Raw genomic sequence first — 14,843 nt, forward strand, 5'->3', positions numbered from 1 at the left:
AAAAAAAAAAAAAAAAAAAAAAAAAAAGTGGCTAGGATACCTGGCTCTCACCCAGGAGGCCCGGGTTAAAATGAAAAAAAAAAAAAAAAAAAAAAAAAAAAAAAGTTGAAAAAAAAAAAAAAAAAAAAAAAAAAAAAAAAAAAAAAAAAAAAAAAAAAAAAAAAAAGTCGGTAGAGCATTAGGCTTTTAACCTAAGGGTCCAGGGTTCGAGTCCCTGTCCGGGCGAAGATTTTAACGCTTCCATAATGGCTCGTCTCGTAGCGATAGTAGCCCTGTCGTAATCAGTGCACGGTTTTACGTTTCCTGTCGGCATTCTGCGCAGACGCAACCGGTTGGGTTTTTCACGATTCGAGGGGCACCTGTTGGACAAGCAGTCGTGGCCGAGTGGTTAAGGCGTCTGACTAGAAATCAGATTCCCTCTGGGAGCGTAGGTTCGAGTCCTACCGACTGCGTCGGATTTTTCTTTTCTTGTTTTGGAAGAAGAAGCAGAAAATATCGCGTTTTGGTACCTCGCCACACCTCACCTCTCACAGCCGTTTATAGTGCCTGTCCTTTAGATAAGGGCGATTTCCAAGCGTCAGCTTTCGCGTCAGCCGAGCAAAGTCGGGACAAGTCGGGACATACTACAGGATGGTGCAACGACGAAAAAAAAAAAAAAAACCTTAATTTAACAGCAGGAGCCCACATAATGATACGGAAAAATTAGCGCCACTTGCGGTGGCCGGGAATCGTACCCGGATCAACTGCTTGGAAGGCAACTATGCTCAACAGTACAACACCACCGCACTGCCGCTGCTCGCAACGCCGCGCTGTGTCGGCTTCCCGCCCGCCCACAGCGGCCCACGGCTATAGGAGCTGCAGGCGCATTACGAGGTAGGAGGGTGCATCCACACGCATTCGGGCAGCGCCTCCAAGCACGCTACGTCTTTGGGCAAGACTCGTCGCCGCTGACGCAAGGTTACTCACACGATAGTGATGAACGGTCGTTTTAAGGCAGTGTAGTGGGGGACTTCGCGAGTTTAGCCCCTTTTTCGACGTCGCTGGGTGGCAATCCCAGTTTCCCTGCCGACAGCTGCTTGGAAAGCACGGGTAGCTTGTCGAGCATCTGTAGTTGAGTGGTTTGTGACTCAGTAGTGCAGTAGGCAGCGCCTAAGTCTCATAATCTTAAGGTATGCCGGCACGATTCCCGGTCGATGCATTATTTTGCTCTTGTGGCAACAATGCTGCCGCGCGGATTGCTCGCTTGAGATGGGTCAGCCTCAGGACCTTATAGCTGTATAGCTGCGGCTGCAGTTTAATCTAGAGAGTCGGGACAGCACGTGTAGCAAGACAACAGATTCTTCAGAAAGCGCAAACTGTCTATCTCTAATATGTGAGACTTACCGAGTTTCGTACGTGTAGCAAGACAATAGATCCTTCAGAAAGCGCAAACTGTCTTTCTCTAAAATGTGAGACTTAGCGAGTTTCCTTCGAGGACGTCTCCGGCGTGCCTCGGTAGCGCAGTAGGCAGCGCGTAAGTCTCATAATCTTAAGGTCGTGAGTTCGATCCTCACCTGGGGCATTTAATTTTCTGTACATCATGACTGCGTTGCTGTTGCTAGGGAACGAACTTAACTGTTGTCCGTTATCCACCCGGAGTCCACGCCTCAGCGTCAAAATGTTTACTTCCAATTATGACGACGTAACAACTTTGATATTTCTCCTCCGTGTTACAAACAAAATGCGATGCACACAGCAATGGACAGTCAATTTTGAACTGTGCGCCATGCCGGTCTGTAGGCGCGGATATGATCGCAAGCAGAGAACAGCACTGAGTCCAGATTCAGCACAAAATACAATAAGAGACGGAGTAAATCTCACCGCTGTAGAGCAAGTCCTGTGTGGTCTAGTGGCTAGGATACCTGGCTTTCACTCAACAGGTCCGGCTTCGATTCCCGGTACCGGAACGGAACTATTTGCGCACACAACGCTCCATGTTTTGGTCTTCGAACTGTCGTTGGTCGCCCTTCTTCCTTGGCTTCAACCGAACGCAATCGGGGAAAGCAGGCACGTGATGCAGTTACTGTCAGCACCGGAATAAAGGGAGAAGAGGCACTGGTCCGCTGTTGGGCTGCTACCAGCGTCAGTGAGTAGTCGGTGCAGTCGCCAGTAGCGCCAGAAGCCTACACACACCTTCCACTTAATCACGTTGCTTGAAACCGCTCCAACCACAACAAGCGAAAGCCCGGATAGCTCAGTCGGTAGAGCATTAGGCTTTTAACCTAAGGGTCCAGGGTTCGAGTCCCTGTCCGGGCGAAGATTTTAACGCTTCCATAATGGCTCGTCTCGTAGCGATAGTAGCCCTGTCGTAATCAGTGCACGGTTTTACGTTTCCTGTCGGCATTCTGCGCAGACGCAACCGGTTGGGTTTTTCACGATTCGAGGGGCACCTGTTGGACAAGCAGTCGTGGCCGAGTGGTTAAGGCGTCTGACTAGAAATCAGATTCCCTCTGGGAGCGTAGGTTCGAGTCCTACCGACTGCGTCGGATTTTTCTTTTCTTGTTTTGGAAGAAGAAGCAGAAAATATCGCGTTTTGGTACCTCGCCACACCTCACCTCTCACAGCCGTTTATAGTGCCTGTCCTTTAGATAAGGGCGATTTCCAAGCGTCAGCTTTCGCGTCAGCCGAGCAAAGTCGGGACAAGTCGGGACATACTACAGGATGGTGCAACGACGAAAAAAAAAAAAAAAACCTTAATTTAACAGCAGGAGCCCACATAATGATACGGAAAAATTAGCGCCACTTGCGGTGGCCGGGAATCGTACCCGGATCAACTGCTTGGAAGGCAACTATGCTCAACAGTACAACACCACCGCACTGCCGCTGCTCGCAACGCCGCGCTGTGTCGGCTTCCCGCCCGCCCACAGCGGCCCACGGCTATAGGAGCTGCAGGCGCATTACGAGGTAGGAGGGTGCATCCACACGCATTCGGGCAGCGCCTCCAAGCACGCTACGTCTTTGGGCAAGACTCGTCGCCGCTGACGCAAGGTTACTCACACGATAGTGATGAACGGTCGTTTTAAGGCAGTGTAGTGGGGGACTTCGCGAGTTTAGCCCCTTTTTCGACGTCGCTGGGTGGCAATCCCAGTTTCCCTGCCGACAGCTGCTTGGAAAGCACGGGTAGCTTGTCGAGCATCTGTAGTTGAGTGGTTTGTGACTCAGTAGTGCAGTAGGCAGCGCCTAAGTCTCATAATCTTAAGGTATGCCGGCACGATTCCCGGTCGATGCATTATTTTGCTCTTGTGGCAACAATGCTGCCGCGCGGATTGCTCGCTTGAGATGGGTCAGCCTCAGGACCTTATAGCTGTATAGCTGCGGCTGCAGTTTAATCTAGAGAGTCGGGACAGCACGTGTAGCAAGACAACAGATTCTTCAGAAAGCGCAAACTGTCTATCTCTAATATGTGAGACTTACCGAGTTTCGTACGTGTAGCAAGACAATAGATCCTTCAGAAAGCGCAAACTGTCTTTCTCTAAAATGTGAGACTTAGCGAGTTTCCTTCGAGGACGTCTCCGGCGTGCCTCGGTAGCGCAGTAGGCAGCGCGTAAGTCTCATAATCTTAAGGTCGTGAGTTCGATCCTCACCTGGGGCATTTAATTTTCTGTACATCATGGCTGCATTAAGGGCGTTGCTGTTGCTAGGGAACGAACTTAACTGTTGTCCGTTATCCACACGGAGTCCACGCCTCAGCGTCAAAATGTTTACTTCCAATTATGACGACGTAACAACTTTGATATTTCTCCTCCGTGTTACAAACAAAATGCGATGCACACAGCAATGGACAGTCAATTTTGAACTGTGCGCCATGCCGGTCTGTAGGCGCGGATATGATCGCAAGCAGAGAACAGCACTGAGTCCAGATTCAGCACAAAATACAATAAGAGACGGAGTAAATCTCACCGCTGTAGAGCAAGTCCTGTGTGGTCTAGTGGCTAGGATACCTGGCTTTCACTCAACAGGTCCGGCTTCGATTCCCGGTACCGGAACGGAACTATTTGCGCACACAACGCTCCATGTTTTGGTCTTCGAACTGTCGTTGGTCGCCCTTCTTCCTTGGCTTCAACCGAACGCAATCGGGGAAAGCAGGCACGTGATGCAGTTACTGTCAGCACCGGAATAAAGGGAGAAGAGGCACTGGTCCGCTGTTGGGCTGCTACCAGCGTCAGTGAGTAGTCGGTGCAGTCGCCAGTAGCGCCAGAAGCCTACACACACCTTCCACTTAATCACGTTGCTTGAAACCGCTCCAACCACAACAAGCGAAAGCCCGGATAGCTCAGTCGGTAGAGCATTAGGCTTTTAACCTAAGGGTCCAGGGTTCGAGTCCCTGTCCGGGCGAAGATTTTAACGCTTCCATAATGGCTCGTCTCGTAGCGATAGTAGCCCTGTCGTAATCAGTGCACGGTTTTACGTTTCCTGTCGGCATTCTGCGCAGACGCAACCGGTTGGGTTTTTCACGATTCGAGGGGCACCTGTTGGACAAGCAGTCGTGGCCGAGTGGTTAAGGCGTCTGACTAGAAATCAGATTCCCTCTGGGAGCGTAGGTTCGAGTCCTACCGACTGCGTCGGATTTTTCTTTTCTTGTTTTGGAAGAAGAAGCAGAAAATATCGCGTTTTGGTACCTCGCCACACCTCACCTCTCACAGCCGTTTATAGTGCCTGTCCTTTAGATAAGGGCGATTTCCAAGCGTCAGCTTTCGCGTCAGCCGAGCAAAGTCGGGACAAGTCGGGACATACTACAGGATGGTGCAACGACGAAAAAAAAAAAAAAACCTTAATTTAACAGCAGGAGCCCACATAATGATACGGAAAAATTAGCGCCACTTGCGGTGGCCGGGAATCGTACCCGGATCAACTGCTTGGAAGGCAACTATGCTCAACAGTACAACACCACCGCACTGCCGCTGCTCGCAACGCCGCGCTGTGTCGGCTTCCCGCCCGCCCACAGCGGCCCACGGCTATAGGAGCTGCAGGCGCATTACGAGGTAGGAGGGTGCATCCACACGCATTCGGGCAGCGCCTCCAAGCACGCTACGTCTTTGGGCAAGACTCGTCGCCGCTGACGCAAGGTTACTCACACGATAGTGATGAACGGTCGTTTTAAGGCAGTGTAGTGGGGGACTTCGCGAGTTTAGCCCCTTTTTCGACGTCGCTGGGTGGCAATCCCAGTTTCCCTGCCGACAGCTGCTTGGAAAGCACGGGTAGCTTGTCGAGCATCTGTAGTTGAGTGGTTTGTGACTCAGTAGTGCAGTAGGCAGCGCCTAAGTCTCATAATCTTAAGGTATGCCGGCACGATTCCCGGTCGATGCATTATTTTGCTCTTGTGGCAACAATGCTGCCGCGCGGATTGCTCGCTTGAGATGGGTCAGCCTCAGGACCTTATAGCTGTATAGCTGCGGCTGCAGTTTAATCTAGAGAGTCGGGACAGCACGTGTAGCAAGACAACAGATTCTTCAGAAAGCGCAAACTGTCTATCTCTAATATGTGAGACTTACCGAGTTTCGTACGTGTAGCAAGACAATAGATCCTTCAGAAAGCGCAAACTGTCTTTCTCTAAAATGTGAGACTTAGCGAGTTTCCTTCGAGGACGTCTCCGGCGTGCCTCGGTAGCGCAGTAGGCAGCGCGTAAGTCTCATAATCTTAAGGTCGTGAGTTCGATCCTCACCTGGGGCATTTAATTTTCTGTACATCATGACTGCGTTGCTGTTGCTAGGGAACGAACTTAACTGTTGTCCGTTATCCACCCGGAGTCCACGCCTCAGCGTCAAAATGTTTACTTCCAATTATGACGACGTAACAACTTTGATATTTCTCCTCCGTGTTACAAACAAAATGCGATGCACACAGCAATGGACAGTCAATTTTGAACTGTGCGCCATGCCGGTCTGTAGGCGCGGATATGATCGCAAGCAGAGAACAGCACTGAGTCCAGATTCAGCACAAAATACAATAAGAGACGGAGTAAATCTCACCGCTGTAGAGCAAGTCCTGTGTGGTCTAGTGGCTAGGATACCTGGCTTTCACTCAACAGGTCCGGCTTCGATTCCCGGTACCGGAACGGAACTATTTGCGCACACAACGCTCCATGTTTTGGTCTTCGAACTGTCGTTGGTCGCCCTTCTTCCTTGGCTTCAACCGAACGCAATCGGGGAAAGCAGGCACGTGATGCAGTTACTGTCAGCACCGGAATAAAGGGAGAAGAGGCACTGGTCCGCTGTTGGGCTGCTACCAGCGTCAGTGAGTAGTCGGTGCAGTCGCCAGTAGCGCCAGAAGCCTACACACACCTTCCACTTAATCACGTTGCTTGAAACCGCTCCAACCACAACAAGCGAAAGCCCGGATAGCTCAGTCGGTAGAGCATTAGGCTTTTAACCTAAGGGTCCAGGGTTCGAGTCCCTGTCCGGGCGAAGATTTTAACGCTTCCATAATGGCTCGTCTCGTAGCGATAGTAGCCCTGTCGTAATCAGTGCACGGTTTTACGTTTCCTGTCGGCATTCTGCGCAGACGCAACCGGTTGGGTTTTTCACGATTCGAGGGGCACCTGTTGGACAAGCAGTCGTGGCCGAGTGGTTAAGGCGTCTGACTAGAAATCAGATTCCCTCTGGGAGCGTAGGTTCGAGTCCTACCGACTGCGTCGGATTTTTCTTTTCTTGTTTTGGAAGAAGAAGCAGAAAATATCGCGTTTTGGTACCTCGCCACACCTCACCTCTCACAGCCGTTTATAGTGCCTGTCCTTTAGATAAGGGCGATTTCCAAGCGTCAGCTTTCGCGTCAGCCGAGCAAAGTCGGGACAAGTCGGGACATACTACAGGATGGTGCAACGACGAAAAAAAAAAAAAAAACCTTAATTTAACAGCAGGAGCCCACATAATGATACGGAAAAATTAGCGCCACTTGCGGTGGCCGGGAATCGTACCCGGATCAACTGCTTGGAAGGCAACTATGCTCAACAGTACAACACCACCGCACTGCCGCTGCTCGCAACGCCGCGCTGTGTCGGCTTCCCGCCCGCCCACAGCGGCCCACGGCTATAGGAGCTGCAGGCGCATTACGAGGTAGGAGGGTGCATCCACACGCATTCGGGCAGCGCCTCCAAGCACGCTACGTCTTTGGGCAAGACTCGTCGCCGCTGACGCAAGGTTACTCACACGATAGTGATGAACGGTCGTTTTAAGGCAGTGTAGTGGGGGACTTCGCGAGTTTAGCCCCTTTTTCGACGTCGCTGGGTGGCAATCCCAGTTTCCCTGCCGACAGCTGCTTGGAAAGCACGGGTAGCTTGTCGAGCATCTGTAGTTGAGTGGTTTGTGACTCAGTAGTGCAGTAGGCAGCGCCTAAGTCTCATAATCTTAAGGTATGCCGGCACGATTCCCGGTCGATGCATTATTTTGCTCTTGTGGCAACAATGCTGCCGCGCGGATTGCTCGCTTGAGATGGGTCAGCCTCAGGACCTTATAGCTGTATAGCTGCGGCTGCAGTTTAATCTAGAGAGTCGGGACAGCACGTGTAGCAAGACAACAGATTCTTCAGAAAGCGCAAACTGTCTATCTCTAATATGTGAGACTTACCGAGTTTCGTACGTGTAGCAAGACAATAGATCCTTCAGAAAGCGCAAACTGTCTTTCTCTAAAATGTGAGACTTAGCGAGTTTCCTTCGAGGACGTCTCCGGCGTGCCTCGGTAGCGCAGTAGGCAGCGCGTAAGTCTCATAATCTTAAGGTCGTGAGTTCGATCCTCACCTGGGGCATTTAATTTTCTGTACATCATGGCTGCATTAAGGGCGTTGCTGTTGCTAGGGAACGAACTTAACTGTTGTCCGTTATCCACACGGAGTCCACGCCTCAGCGTCAAAATGTTTACTTCCAATTATGACGACGTAACAACTTTGATATTTCTCCTCCGTGTTACAAACAAAATGCGATGCACACAGCAATGGACAGTCAATTTTGAACTGTGCGCCATGCCGGTCTGTAGGCGCGGATATGATCGCAAGCAGAGAACAGCACTGAGTCCAGATTCAGCACAAAATACAATAAGAGACGGAGTAAATCTCACCGCTGTAGAGCAAGTCCTGTGTGGTCTAGTGGCTAGGATACCTGGCTTTCACTCAACAGGTCCGGCTTCGATTCCCGGTACCGGAACGGAACTATTTGCGCACACAACGCTCCATGTTTTGGTCTTCGAACTGTCGTTGGTCGCCCTTCTTCCTTGGCTTCAACCGAACGCAATCGGGGAAAGCAGGCACGTGATGCAGTTACTGTCAGCACCGGAATAAAGGGAGAAGAGGCACTGGTCCGCTGTTGGGCTGCTACCAGCGTCAGTGAGTAGTCGGTGCAGTCGCCAGTAGCGCCAGAAGCCTACACACACCTTCCACTTAATCACGTTGCTTGAAACCGCTCCAACCACAACAAGCGAAAGCCCGGATAGCTCAGTCGGTAGAGCATTAGGCTTTTAACCTAAGGGTCCAGGGTTCGAGTCCCTGTCCGGGCGAAGATTTTAACGCTTCCATAATGGCTCGTCTCGTAGCGATAGTAGCCCTGTCGTAATCAGTGCACGGTTTTACGTTTCCTGTCGGCATTCTGCGCAGACGCAACCGGTTGGGTTTTTCACGATTCGAGGGGCACCTGTTGGACAAGCAGTCGTGGCCGAGTGGTTAAGGCGTCTGACTAGAAATCAGATTCCCTCTGGGAGCGTAGGTTCGAGTCCTACCGACTGCGTCGGATTTTTCTTTTCTTGTTTTGGAAGAAGAAGCAGAAAATATCGCGTTTTGGTACCTCGCCACACCTCACCTCTCACAGCCGTTTATAGTGCCTGTCCTTTAGATAAGGGCGATTTCCAAGCGTCAGCTTTCGCGTCAGCCGAGCAAAGTCGGGACAAGTCGGGACATACTACAGGATGGTGCAACGACGAAAAAAAAAAAAAACCTTAATTTAACAGCAGGAGCCCACATAATGATACGGAAAAATTAGCGCCACTTGCGGTGGCCGGGAATCGTACCCGGATCAACTGCTTGGAAGGCAACTATGCTCAACAGTACAACACCACCGCACTGCCGCTGCTCGCAACGCCGCGCTGTGTCGGCTTCCCGCCCGCCCACAGCGGCCCACGGCTATAGGAGCTGCAGGCGCATTACGAGGTAGGAGGGTGCATCCACACGCATTCGGGCAGCGCCTCCAAGCACGCTACGTCTTTGGGCAAGACTCGTCGCCGCTGACGCAAGGTTACTCACACGATAGTGATGAACGGTCGTTTTAAGGCAGTGTAGTGGGGGACTTCGCGAGTTTAGCCCCTTTTTCGACGTCGCTGGGTGGCAATCCCAGTTTCCCTGCCGACAGCTGCTTGGAAAGCACGGGTAGCTTGTCGAGCATCTGTAGTTGAGTGGTTTGTGACTCAGTAGTGCAGTAGGCAGCGCCTAAGTCTCATAATCTTAAGGTATGCCGGCACGATTCCCGGTCGATGCATTATTTTGCTCTTGTGGCAACAATGCTGCCGCGCGGATTGCTCGCTTGAGATGGGTCAGCCTCAGGACCTTATAGCTGTATAGCTGCGGCTGCAGTTTAATCTAGAGAGTCGGGACAGCACGTGTAGCAAGACAACAGATTCTTCAGAAAGCGCAAACTGTCTATCTCTAATATGTGAGACTTACCGAGTTTCGTACGTGTAGCAAGACAATAGATCCTTCAGAAAGAGCAAACTGTCTTTCTCTAAAATGTGAGACTTAGCGAGTTTCCTTCGAGGACGTCTCCGGCGTGCCTCGGTAGCGCAGTAGGCAGCGCGTAAGTCTCATAATCTTAAGGTCGTGAGTTCGATCCTCACCTGGGGCATTTAATTTTCTGTACATCATGGCTGCATTAAGGGCGTTGCTGTTGCTAGGGAACGAACTTAACTGTTGTCCGTTATCCACACGGAGTCCACGCCTCAGCGTCAAAATGTTTACTTCCAATTATGACGACGTAACAACTTTGATATTTCTCCTCCGTGTTACAAACAAAATGCGATGCACACAGCAATGGACAGTCAATTTTGAACTGTGGCCATGCCGGTCTGTAGGCGCGGATATGATCGCAAGCAGAGAACAGCACTGAGTCCAGATTCAGCACAAAATACAATAAGAGACGGAGTAAATCTCACCGCTGTAGAGCAAGTCCTGTGTGGTCTAGTGGCTAGGATACCTGGCTTTCACTCAACAGGTCCGGCTTCGATTCCCGGTACCGGAACGGAACTATTTGCGCACACAACGCTCCATGTTTTGGTCTTCGAACTGTCGTTGGTCGCCCTTCTTCCTTGGCTTCAACCGAACGCAATCGGGGAAAGCAGGCACGTGATGCAGTTACTGTCAGCACCGGAATAAAGGGAGAAGAGGCACTGGTCCGCTGTTGGGCTGCTACCAGCGTCAGTGAGTAGTCGGTGCAGTCGCCAGTAGCGCCAGAAGCCTACACACACCTTCCACTTAATCACGTTGCTTGAAACCGCTCCAACCACAACAAGCGAAAGCCCGGATAGCTCAGTCGGTAGAGCATTAGGCTTTTAACCTAAGGGTCCAGGGTTCGAGTCCCTGTCCGGCCGAAGATTTTAACGCTTCCATAATGGCTCGTCTCGTAGCGATAGTAGCCCTGTCGTAATCAGTGCACGGTTTTACGTTTCCTGTCGGCATTCTGCGCAGACGCAACCGGTTGGGTTTTTCACGATTCGAGGGGCACCTGTTGGACAAGCAGTCGTGGCCGAGTGGTTAAGGCGTCTGACTAGAAATCAGATTCCCTCTGGGAGCGTAGGTTCGAGTCCTACCGACTGCGTCGGATTTTTCTTTTCTTGTTTTGGAAGAAGAAGCAGAAAATATCGCGTTTTGGTACCTCGCCACACCTCACCTCTCACAGCCGTTTATAGTGCCTGTCCTTTAGATAAGGGCGATTTCCAAGCGTCAGCTTTCGCGTCAGCCGAGCAAAGTCGGGACAAGTCGGGACATACTACAGGATGGTGCAACGACGAAAAAAAAAAAAAAACCTTAATTTAACAGCAGGAGCCCACATAATGATACGGAAAAATTAGCGCCACTTGCGGTGGCCGGGAATCGTACCCGGATCAACTGCTTGGAAGGCAACTATGCTCAACAGTACAACACCACCGCACTGCCGCTGCTCGCAACGCCGCGCTGTGTCGGCTTCCCGCTCGCCCACAGCGGCCCACGGCTATAGGAGCTGCAGGCGCATTACGAGGTAGGAGGGTGCATCCACACGCATTCGGGCAGCGCCTCCAAGCACGCTACGTCTTTGGGCAAGACTCGTCGCCGCTGACGCAAGGTTACTCACACGATAGTGATGAACGGTCGTTTTAAGGCAGTGTAGTGGGGGACTTCGCGAGTTTAGCCCCTTTTTCGACGTCGCTGGGTGGCAATCCCAGTTTCCCTGCCGACAGCTGCTTGGAAAGCACGGGTAGCTTGTCGAGCATCTGTAGTTGAGTGGTTTGTGACTCAGTAGTGCAGTAGGCAGCGCCTAAGTCTCATAATCTTAAGGTATGCCGGCACGATTCCCGGTCGATGCATTATTTTGCTCTTGTGGCAACAATGCTGCCGCGCGGATTGCTCGCTTGAGATGGGTCAGCCTCAGGACCTTATAGCTGTATAGCTGCGGCTGCAGTTTAATCTAGAGAGTCGGGACAGCACGTGTAGCAAGACAACAGATTCTTCAGAAAGCGCAAACTGTCTATCTCTAATATGTGAGACTTACCGAGTTTCGTACGTGTAGCAAGACAATAGATCCTTCAGAAAGCGCAAACTGTCTTTCTCTAAAATGTGAGACTTAGCGAGTTTCCTTCGAGGACGTCTCCGGCGTGCCTCGGTAGCGCAGTAGGCAGCGCGTAAGTCTCATAATCTTAAGGTCGTGAGTTCGATCCTCACCTGGGGCATTTAATTTTCTGTACATCATGACTGCGTTGCTGTTGCTAGGGAACGAACTTAACTGTTGTCCGTTATCCACACGGAGTCCACGCCTCAGCGTCAAAATGTTTACTTCCAATTATGACGACGTAACAACTTTGATATTTCTCCTCCGTGTTACAAACAAAATGCGATGCACACAGCAATGGACAGTCAATTTTGAACTGTGCGCCATGCCGGTCTGTAGGCGCGGATATGATCGCAAGCAGAGAACAGCACTGAGTCCAGATTCAGCACAAAATACAATAAGAGACGGAGTAAATCTCACCGCTGTAGAGCAAGTCCTGTGTGGTCTAGTGGCTAGGATACCTGGCTTTCACTCAACAGGTCCGGCTTCGATTCCCGGTACCGGAACGGAACTATTTGCGCACACAACGCTCCATGTTTTGGTCTTCGAACTGTCGTTGGTCGCCCTTCTTCCTTGGCTTCAACCGAACGCAATCGGGGAAAGCAGGCACGTGATGCAGTTACTGTCAGCACCGGAATAAAGGGAGAAGAGGCACTGGTCCGCTGTTGGGCTGCTACCAGCGTCAGTGAGTAGTCGGTGCAGTCGCCAGTAGCGCCAGAAGCCTACACACACCTTCCACTTAATCACGTTGCTTGAAACCGCTCCAACCACAACAAGCGAAAGCCCGGATAGCTCAGTCGGTAGAGCATTAGGCTTTTAACCTAAGGGTCCAGGGTTCGAGTCCCTGTCCGGCCGAAGATTTTAACGCTTCCATAATGGCTCGTCTCGTAGCGATAGTAGCCCTGTCGTAATCAGTGCACGGTTTTACGTTTCCTGTCGGCATTCTGCGCAGACGCAACCGGTTGGGTTTTTCACGATTCGAGGGGCACCTGTTGGACAAGCAGTCGTGGCCGAGTGGTTAAGGCGTCTGACTAGAAATCAGATTCCCTCTGGGAGCGTAGGTTCGAGTCCTACCGACTGCGTCGGATTTTTCTTTTCTTGTTTTGGAAGAAGAAGCAGAAAATATCGCGTTTTGGTACCTCGCCACACCTCACCTCTCACAGCCGTTTATAGTGCCTGTCCTTTAGATAAGGGCGATTTCCAAGCGTCAGCTTTCGCGTCAGCCGAGCAAAGTCGGGACAAGTCGGGACATACTACAGGATGGTGCAACGACGAAAAAAAAAAAAAAACCTTAATTTAACAGCAGGAGCCCACATAATGATACGGAAAAATTAGCGCCACTTGCGGTGGCCGGGAATCGTACCCGGATCAACTGCTTGGAAGGCAACTATGCTCAACAGTACAACACCACCGCACTGCCGCTGCTCGCAACGCCGCGCTGTGTCGGCTTCCCGCCCGCCCACAGCGGCCCACGGCTATAGGAGCTGCAGGCGCATTACGAGGTAGGAGGGTGCATCCACACGCATTCGGGCAGCGCCTCCAAGCACGCTACGTCTTTGGGCAAGACTCGTCGCCGCTGACGCAAGGTTACTCACACGATAGTGATGAACGGTCGTTTTAAGGCAGTGTAGTGGGGGACTTCGCGAGTTTAGCCCCTTTTTCGACGTCGCTGGGTGGCAATCCCAGTTTCCCTGCCGACAGCTGCTTGGAAAGCACGGGTAGCTTGTCGAGCATCTGTAGTTGAGTGGTTTGTGACTCAGTAGTGCAGTAGGCAGCGCCTAAGTCTCATAATCTTAAGGTATGCCGGCACGATTCCCGGTCGATGCATTATTTTGCTCTTGTGGCAACAATGCTGCCGCGCGGATTGCTCGCTTGAGATGGGTCAGCCTCAGGACCTTATAGCTGTATAGCTGCGGCTGCAGTTTAATCTAGAGAGTCGGGACAGCACGTGTAGCAAGACAACAGATTCTTCAGAAAGCGCAAACTGTCTATCTCTAATATGTGAGACTTACCGAGTTTCGTACGTGTAGCAAGACAATAGATCCTTCAGAAAGCGCAAACTGTCTTTCTCTAAAATGTGAGACTTAGCGAGTTTCCTTCGAGGACGTCTCTGGCGTGCCTCGGTAGCGCAGTAGGCAGCGCGTAAGTCTCATAATCTTAAGGTCGTGAGTTCGATCCTCACCTGGGGCATTTAATTTTCTGTACATCATGACTGCGTTGCTGTTGCTAGGGAACGAACTTAACTGTTGTCCGTTATCCACACGGAGTCCACGCCTCAGCGTCAAAATGTTTACTTCCAATTATGACGACGTAACAACTTTGATATTTCTCCTCCGTGTTACAAACAAAATGCGATGCACACAGCAATGGACAGTCAATTTTGAACTGTGCGCCATGCCGGTCTGTAGGCGCGGATATGATCGCAAGCAGAGAACAGCACTGAGTCCAGATTCAGCACAAAATACAATAAGAGACGGAGTAAATCTCACCGCTGTAGAGCAAGTCCTGTGTGGTCTAGTGGCTAGGATACCTGGCTTTCACTCAACAGGTCCGGCTTCGATTCCCGGTACCGGAACGGAACTATTTGCGCACACAACGCTCCATGTTTTGGTCTTCGAACTGTCGTTGGTCGCCCTTCTTCCTTGGCTTCAACCGAACGCAATCGGGGAAAGCAGGCACGTGATGCAGTTACTGTCAGCACCGGAATAAAGGGAGAAGAGGCACTGGTCCGCTGTTGGGCTGCTACCAGCGTCAGTGAGTAGTCGGTGCAGTCGCCAGTAGCGCCAGAAGCCTACACACACCTTCCACTTAATCACGTTGCTTGAAACCGCTCCAACCACAACAAGCGAAAGCCTGGATAGCTCAGTCGGTAGAGCATTAGGCTTTTAACCTAAGGGTCCAGGGTTCGAGTCCCTGTCCGGCCGAAGATTTTAACGCTTCCATAATGGCTCGTCTCGTAGCGATAGTAGCCCTGTCGTAATCAGTGCACGGTTTTACGTTTCCTGTCGGCATTCTGCGCAGACGCAACCGG

At 51.3% G+C, this 14,843-nt stretch overlaps 21 non-coding genes across 21 annotated transcripts; all 21 read left to right on the top strand.

Moving 5' to 3' along the window:
- Positions 1-370: 370 nt before the first annotated feature.
- Trnas-aga (transfer RNA serine (anticodon AGA)) lies at positions 371-452 on the top strand. The gene has a single exon. It is a non-coding gene; the product is annotated as a tRNA-Ser (tRNA).
- A 1,036-nt stretch (positions 453-1,488) lies between these two features.
- On the top strand, positions 1,489-1,561 carry Trnam-cau (transfer RNA methionine (anticodon CAU)). The gene has a single exon. It is a non-coding gene; the product is annotated as a tRNA-Met (tRNA).
- Positions 1,562-2,222: 661 nt separating this feature from the next.
- Trnak-uuu (transfer RNA lysine (anticodon UUU)) lies at positions 2,223-2,295 on the top strand. Its single transcript has one exon. It is a non-coding gene; the product is annotated as a tRNA-Lys (tRNA).
- Positions 2,296-2,440: 145 nt separating this feature from the next.
- On the top strand, positions 2,441-2,522 carry Trnas-aga (transfer RNA serine (anticodon AGA)). The gene has a single exon. It is a non-coding gene; the product is annotated as a tRNA-Ser (tRNA).
- Positions 2,523-3,558: 1,036 nt separating this feature from the next.
- On the top strand, positions 3,559-3,631 carry Trnam-cau (transfer RNA methionine (anticodon CAU)). The gene has a single exon. It is a non-coding gene; the product is annotated as a tRNA-Met (tRNA).
- Positions 3,632-4,301: 670 nt separating this feature from the next.
- On the top strand, positions 4,302-4,374 carry Trnak-uuu (transfer RNA lysine (anticodon UUU)). The gene has a single exon. It is a non-coding gene; the product is annotated as a tRNA-Lys (tRNA).
- A 145-nt stretch (positions 4,375-4,519) lies between these two features.
- Trnas-aga (transfer RNA serine (anticodon AGA)) lies at positions 4,520-4,601 on the top strand. Its single transcript has one exon. It is a non-coding gene; the product is annotated as a tRNA-Ser (tRNA).
- Positions 4,602-5,636: 1,035 nt separating this feature from the next.
- Positions 5,637-5,709, top strand: Trnam-cau (transfer RNA methionine (anticodon CAU)). Its single transcript has one exon. It is a non-coding gene; the product is annotated as a tRNA-Met (tRNA).
- A 661-nt stretch (positions 5,710-6,370) lies between these two features.
- Trnak-uuu (transfer RNA lysine (anticodon UUU)) lies at positions 6,371-6,443 on the top strand. Its single transcript has one exon. It is a non-coding gene; the product is annotated as a tRNA-Lys (tRNA).
- A 145-nt stretch (positions 6,444-6,588) lies between these two features.
- Positions 6,589-6,670, top strand: Trnas-aga (transfer RNA serine (anticodon AGA)). The gene has a single exon. It is a non-coding gene; the product is annotated as a tRNA-Ser (tRNA).
- A 1,036-nt stretch (positions 6,671-7,706) lies between these two features.
- On the top strand, positions 7,707-7,779 carry Trnam-cau (transfer RNA methionine (anticodon CAU)). Its single transcript has one exon. It is a non-coding gene; the product is annotated as a tRNA-Met (tRNA).
- A 670-nt stretch (positions 7,780-8,449) lies between these two features.
- Trnak-uuu (transfer RNA lysine (anticodon UUU)) lies at positions 8,450-8,522 on the top strand. The gene has a single exon. It is a non-coding gene; the product is annotated as a tRNA-Lys (tRNA).
- Positions 8,523-8,667: 145 nt separating this feature from the next.
- Trnas-aga (transfer RNA serine (anticodon AGA)) lies at positions 8,668-8,749 on the top strand. The gene has a single exon. It is a non-coding gene; the product is annotated as a tRNA-Ser (tRNA).
- Positions 8,750-9,783: 1,034 nt separating this feature from the next.
- Positions 9,784-9,856, top strand: Trnam-cau (transfer RNA methionine (anticodon CAU)). The gene has a single exon. It is a non-coding gene; the product is annotated as a tRNA-Met (tRNA).
- Positions 9,857-10,525: 669 nt separating this feature from the next.
- Positions 10,526-10,598, top strand: Trnak-uuu (transfer RNA lysine (anticodon UUU)). The gene has a single exon. It is a non-coding gene; the product is annotated as a tRNA-Lys (tRNA).
- A 145-nt stretch (positions 10,599-10,743) lies between these two features.
- Positions 10,744-10,825, top strand: Trnas-aga (transfer RNA serine (anticodon AGA)). The gene has a single exon. It is a non-coding gene; the product is annotated as a tRNA-Ser (tRNA).
- A 1,035-nt stretch (positions 10,826-11,860) lies between these two features.
- On the top strand, positions 11,861-11,933 carry Trnam-cau (transfer RNA methionine (anticodon CAU)). The gene has a single exon. It is a non-coding gene; the product is annotated as a tRNA-Met (tRNA).
- Positions 11,934-12,594: 661 nt separating this feature from the next.
- Positions 12,595-12,667, top strand: Trnak-uuu (transfer RNA lysine (anticodon UUU)). The gene has a single exon. It is a non-coding gene; the product is annotated as a tRNA-Lys (tRNA).
- A 145-nt stretch (positions 12,668-12,812) lies between these two features.
- On the top strand, positions 12,813-12,894 carry Trnas-aga (transfer RNA serine (anticodon AGA)). The gene has a single exon. It is a non-coding gene; the product is annotated as a tRNA-Ser (tRNA).
- Positions 12,895-13,929: 1,035 nt separating this feature from the next.
- Trnam-cau (transfer RNA methionine (anticodon CAU)) lies at positions 13,930-14,002 on the top strand. The gene has a single exon. It is a non-coding gene; the product is annotated as a tRNA-Met (tRNA).
- Positions 14,003-14,663: 661 nt separating this feature from the next.
- Positions 14,664-14,736, top strand: Trnak-uuu (transfer RNA lysine (anticodon UUU)). The gene has a single exon. It is a non-coding gene; the product is annotated as a tRNA-Lys (tRNA).
- Positions 14,737-14,843: the final 107 nt, after the last annotated feature.

This window comes from Schistocerca gregaria, unplaced genomic scaffold (assembly GCF_023897955.1).
Source record: "Schistocerca gregaria isolate iqSchGreg1 unplaced genomic scaffold, iqSchGreg1.2 ptg000359l, whole genome shotgun sequence".
Classification (NCBI taxonomy): domain Eukaryota; kingdom Metazoa; phylum Arthropoda; class Insecta; order Orthoptera; family Acrididae; genus Schistocerca; species Schistocerca gregaria.